This window comes from Hibiscus syriacus, unplaced genomic scaffold (genome assembly GCF_006381635.1).
Source record: "Hibiscus syriacus cultivar Baekdansim isolate YM2019G1 unplaced genomic scaffold, ASM638163v2 tig00000340_pilon, whole genome shotgun sequence".
Lineage (NCBI taxonomy): Eukaryota > Viridiplantae > Streptophyta > Magnoliopsida > Malvales > Malvaceae > Hibiscus > Hibiscus syriacus.
The window spans coordinates 6,006,104-6,012,472 of record NW_024061783.1 but is presented as its reverse complement, the minus strand read 5'-3'; the positions used below and the strand labels follow the sequence as shown (position 1 = coordinate 6,012,472).

Below are 6,369 nucleotides of genomic sequence, written 5' to 3'. Positions count from 1 at the left end.
ATTCACACTATTACAATTAATCAATAATAATGTTTCAATTTAGGGCATAAGCCCTAATCAGACTACTCATATTCATCTTCTCAGTTGAAATCCAACCAGTGTAATTTACTCACTTATCCAACCCACACTCTTATTCATATACATTACTATTCTCTTGTCTCTTCCATTACCTTACATTTCTGTGATCAAAATGCATAATCTTGTCTCAATTCACACCATACTTAGTTAATTTGCCCTAACAACATCTTCTAATCCTTTAACTTAATACACTTATCATCACATAATTATGTTAGTCAGCACCAATTATTCCAATCTAAAATATAAACCTTCATCGAACCATTCATATACATTCCTTTAAGTTGGAATTATCTCAGGGATAGTTTACTTAACTTATCAAATCCACATTTATTCTCATACACCATGTAATTTACGTTGTTCCAACTCAACATTCTAACTTCCTTTATTTTATAAACTGATCACTGATGTACCCATTCTTAAACTCTTCTTATCAATCCTTAGCTTTACTCAAACATGCGAATCCTCATCTTCTTCACTATGTCACATTATTATGATCAAAATATACAATTGTATCCCGATCCACCTCATCTTTGGTTGTCTTATCCTGACAACATCTAAAATTTTTATATTTCTATATATATTTTCCATCACATAATCTAGTTAGCCAACACTAACTCTTTCCATCTAAAATGTAAACCCTTATTCTATCCACATTCTTGCTTATACAGGGTACTATTCCTTTATTTTAAAATCATAAACTCTGGCTGTATATATCTTATACGCTTGTCACTGATGCACTTATTCTCAAACTCTCTACAAATTCTGACCACATCCTTAGATCTCTTAACTTTCTTATGGTGACACTTGTTCACCAAATTCTATTGTATCCATGAAATAATAATAATACTTCATATCACTTTTCCGATTCAAACCTGTGAAAACTTTCTATCACTATTCTAATATGATTTCAACTTTCTGAAATCAGTCTTTGCTCTTATGAGGCACTTCCTGAGGTGTCCGCTCTTCCTCCTACCAGGCCAGGGCAGGTGAATTGCTACTACCATAAGGTTCGCTCCTCACTTTCTTTGAAATTCTCATAATCAGATTTATACTATATTAAATTAATCTTATTCTATTAGCAAGACAATATACTCCTTACACTATCATATCAGAAATTTTTCACTTTGTGTTGACATGTACACATTTTATGACACTTTGGACTTCGGTTTATGCCGAGAATCGGCTAAACCTTAGCTCTGATACCATTAAATATAACACTCTCAGACCCGTACCCGACCCGAATATGAGTCTGAGGTGTCACATTGACTTCTCAAACTTTGACTCTTGACAAAAATCAAAGAAAATTTAAAACTTTCATTAAAGTAAAACCGGTTTATTTACATAAATTGACCACAATAACCAAAATCGATCAGAGCACATTTAACACAATCAATTAGTACATGCCAACTATATTCAAAATAACCAAACACATTTAAATCATCTATTTTCTGATCTGAAATTTTGTAAGGGGGATGTTGACCTGTCTTGCTCTTCTTCGCTTCTATTCTCGCTTCTGTAACCTACGTGTGAAACAATCACACGCTAAGTCTATGACTTAGTGAGGCATTAAATTATAAAAGAACTCTAACTATTTACACGTGCATGAACATATCATCTTATAATACCACATCAAACATATAACATTATATATACATATACATATCACACATTATTTTAAATCTCTAACCTTAGTTCACTATCAATATTCTTATCATTTATATCTTATAATTATATCCTCTTCTATGTATTTTTTTTTCTTACTCAACATATTATCAATTAACCAAGCATACAGACATCATCATAAAATCATATCAGATTATCTAATAAGAATACATGCATACATATAATCATCAATCACTTATCATTTAATCACATAGCACATATACCTAACCTTCTTAATCATATACTATACATATACCTCATCATGTCCTTGCTATAAATTTTCATATCACAATATATATTTGTTATCATTTCTTGATTAGCCCCATGTACATATGTGAGAACTATTGATATGTGAGTCTCTCTAGAGTTGTGCACTAATGTTGTCACCACAGCTCGTATAAATGCACCAAAGTGCCACGTAGAATTGCCCGAAGTGCCGCGTAGAATTGCACCGAGTGCCATATAAAATGTCCCTAAGGACCAACTAAAAATTCCTTAAGAATTATACATATACAAGGATCAAGTATGTGTCCAAAAGACATCACACATGTTCCAAGGAATACATATATCCCGAAGACCGCGTAGACCCTCGACTCTTGGCAGCCAACTATACCTCTAGCTCTCAAGATACATAACATGGGCATTAATATTTATGTTTGTCACATATTCACACATTTGTATCAAATAGACATATAGATCCCTTTCACATAGCTTATATCATACCTTCATGTAATCACACATCTCTTGTCACATGTCTTATTATTACATTTTTATAAGATCTCACGTAGTCAAGTAGTTTATTTCCATATAAATCACACATACACGTAGATCACTTCCACGTAGAACATCTTCATAATACTCACATATCACATAGCTTATACTTGTTCTTATATCTTCTCATAACATATTCTCTTAAAACTTTCTGTCGTATCATTCTCACCATTTAATTTCACCTAATTCATTGTCATGTGGCTTATCTTATATACCTATATTCAAATACCTTATAATTACCTAGTGTACTCCATTTCACATATAGTCACATAATTACGTAATTTACTTACACATATATAATTTCCATCCTAAATCATATACACCCCATTCTTCCTCATAAAGTTATAATATAGTCTTATAATCCCATTATCCTATACGTAATACTTATCTTGTCTATTTTTTCCATTTATTCTCATAATTATTTATACCATAACATATATTTATATCACATATCTAATATTATTGTATAATAAGTTAATCTATTTATTTAGTTAAATTTTACATAACTCATATACCATAATTCTCTTTAATTATAGTTCTTCTCTATAACACTTATCTTATAGTTTGGCATTATCATTTATACTCAATTCCTTTCACTAATATATTATTCTCATATTACTCTATAGTCTAATCTTATTTAACTCATAACTCTTCTCATGTATTCATATAAATCTATTTTATTGATTCTTATAATTGATCACGTTTACTTGTAACATGTATGGTCACCTATCATATAGCCTATTTCACATTCCCATGTAATCATATAGATCTTTCATATTAATTTCTATAACTTATCACACTACATGTATTCACACAATCATTAATACATACTATAATATATCACATATACCCAAATCAACATATGCATATGATCATAAATTCATGCATTCTAATATAGGAAATAGACTCGTCGCAAGTCTTATTTCCATTAAACATCATAAACTAACTTGTATGCACTCACCTTGGCCTCACTAAGTCCCAATCCCCTTTTATGATTTTCCTATCTTTCGATCGCATCTTAACTTGATAATCATTCCGGAACTTGTTCGTGCTCGATATCTATATAATCATACATTGATACATATCAGTATCCAATTGATGTATTCTAATATATAATTTCATAGGCTAAAAGAAAGCTATTTTCATCTTTTAATAAAGGTATGCATCGATGCACTCTACAGTGTATCGATCCACTCCTTAACGTGTACATCGATGCACTACCCTTGTATCGGTACATAATTAACCTTTGATGTTTTATTCTTAAGAGGATGCATCGATGCACTCCTTATGCATCGATGCACTAATTGCATTCGATGTTCATTTATTTGAAAGTGCATCGATACACATTGAATGTGCATCGATACACTTTGCTCAGAATTCGTATTTTACAACCCAAAATCCTTACTCTTCCTTTGAAAGTGCATCGATACACATTGAATGTGCATCGATACACTTTGCTCAGAATTCGTATTTTACACCCGAAAATCCTTAACTCTTCCTTCAATTCTTCTATTTTAAGCCCCTATCATGTCATTAAACTCAACTACCATTACTTAAACCAACTTGTATTCATATAAATCATCTCTATCTTCCATATCTCATCATGATTCTTAAAATTAAGAATCTTACTAAACTTTCAACTTTGTTATTAATCCTTTCTAACTTCATAAATCTCTTATTCTTAGTGACGACAAGTCAAATTCCTTCTCAAATTTCACTTATTAACTCTTTTCCAGAAATTCATCTAAAAACTCATTTTCTTTAATCTCTTCTGTATCTGTCATCTTTTTGTTTTAGAACAAATTAAGCTTTCCTTAAGCTTAATTATCATCTAATGATAATAACCCAACCTTAAAATCATAATTAATCACAAGCAAGAACTCACCTTTGAGCTTGGAGATACGGGAGGAGGAAGAAGAAGAAAGAAAACTCTAGAGAATTCTCTCATTTCCCACGTGCTTCCCTTATCTTATAAAAGGAATATAAAAGTCTTCTTTGTCAAATGACCATTTTGCCCTTTAATTCCTTTAATAATTACTAATAAATTTTAGGAAATATTTCCAGATAAATCATTGAACTATTCAATGATTATACTTTAATCACCAAATTCTAAAATATTTCAATTTGGTCACTAACCCGGTATTGAGGATGTTACATAATTAAAACGAACAAATAAGTCACAAAAAACCAATGATTAAGGATTAATTTAAAAGCAAAATATTAACTAAATTAAGCACTTATCAAATTCCCTCTCACTTATTCAATGCTTCTCCTCAAGCATTCCTTATTTACCATATAAAAATCATAAGTTGTCATCTTCAATTTCAATTTATTCCTCAAACTTCCAATCGAACTAAGTCCATGAAATTTTCCGAATTCAAGTTACAATCAATCAAAGACACAACTAAGAAAATTTAAAGTAAGCTAGACATCCTAATAATTGCCAATTTCAATGAAACATGACTCAATACCTTAAAAGATTCACACATATCCGCTCAAAGTGTTTGGGGTGAATGAAATCGCTCAGACAGAAACTAACCAAAACATTACCATAGGCTTGGAATCCAATCAAGTCTCCACTACAAAAAATGAATATAATGCAATAATCAAGGGGTCTTTAAACAAGGGGTAATGGGGCTTAGGTTAGGGTAGGGAAAAGGCCAAAAAGAAATGTTTAAAATACCAAAACAAGAGATCAAAATAATTAAGAACAGTCCATAAATTAATATGAAGCACAATGAAAAACAAAACAAGGAAAAAGAATAGATGAAAGATGATTGAAACAATCAATTTTCCCCCCTTTTTTGTTGTTCGAAACAATGAACAACTTGCTTTTTTTAAACAATGATTTTTTTGTTTTTTTTCTTGGAACAAGAGTAATAGAAGATCTCAAGTCTCGGTAAGGGTGTGAAAAGAGAGGAAAAATAAAAAAAAAAGGCTTCGGGTTTAATTGAGGTGTAAAACAAAGAAAGGGAAATAGACTCAAATGTGGTTCACTAGTGGATATGTAAATGGGTAAGCTTTTGGGGAAAAGTAGGTTTATCCTATGTGCCCCTATCACATTAAAAAATTACATTCAATATGTAGTCTCGATATGCATTGTGATTACAAGTTCTAGAACATCCTAATTAGTCCGTCACACACAAGTCAAATAATAAGCAATAAAGAAAATGTATGCTCGTTAGGATAAAATCTCACAAGAAAAGTTTATATGCACTGAGTCAAGTTCATCTTTATCGACAAAAGCATGAAATATCAATACTCAACAAAAAAATTCACCAGCTATATCAATCACCAATCATGCAAATTAAATTCGATCAAAACATGGTCATAATCCAAAAGGAAACAAGAGTATAAAGTGAAATTCAAGACTAACAACCAACGATCCCAACATATCAACATCAGAATAACTCAATTTCAAATAATCAAACAAGTCAAGGAAAAATTTGACGACATGCTTATCTTTCCCCCTCACTTAATCTGTTTTGTCCTAAAACATATGTCGAATTTAAAAACAAATAGAGGGAAAAGTAATACTCCCCAATCTAGTGGCGAAACAATTTGGACCATTTCTCGATTTGTGCGTGTCATCCTTGCGCAAGGGCCATGCTAATCTTCATCTGGGAAGTTAAAGTCTACTGGCTCGTAATTTTAGCAGTTTTGCTTACCAAGAAATCCGACATGGCACTTCCCTTTATAGTTTTTTCTCTCACGTACTCGATGTCAAATTTAAATAACAACATCTGCCATCGGGCTTTTTGATGAGAGGATATATGACCTCGCAATCAGTGAACTTCTTGCTTAGGTAGTAAATGGCCCTTTCCTCCTTCCTAGATTCATTATGTTGACCTAGAACAC

At 31.6% G+C, this 6,369-nt stretch overlaps 1 pseudogene; it reads right to left on the bottom strand.

Annotated features, from left to right (window-relative positions):
* Positions 1–6,066: 6,066 nt before the first annotated feature.
* On the bottom strand, positions 6,067–6,134 carry LOC120204920 (annotated as a pseudogene).
* Between the last annotated feature and the right edge of the window lie 235 nt (positions 6,135–6,369).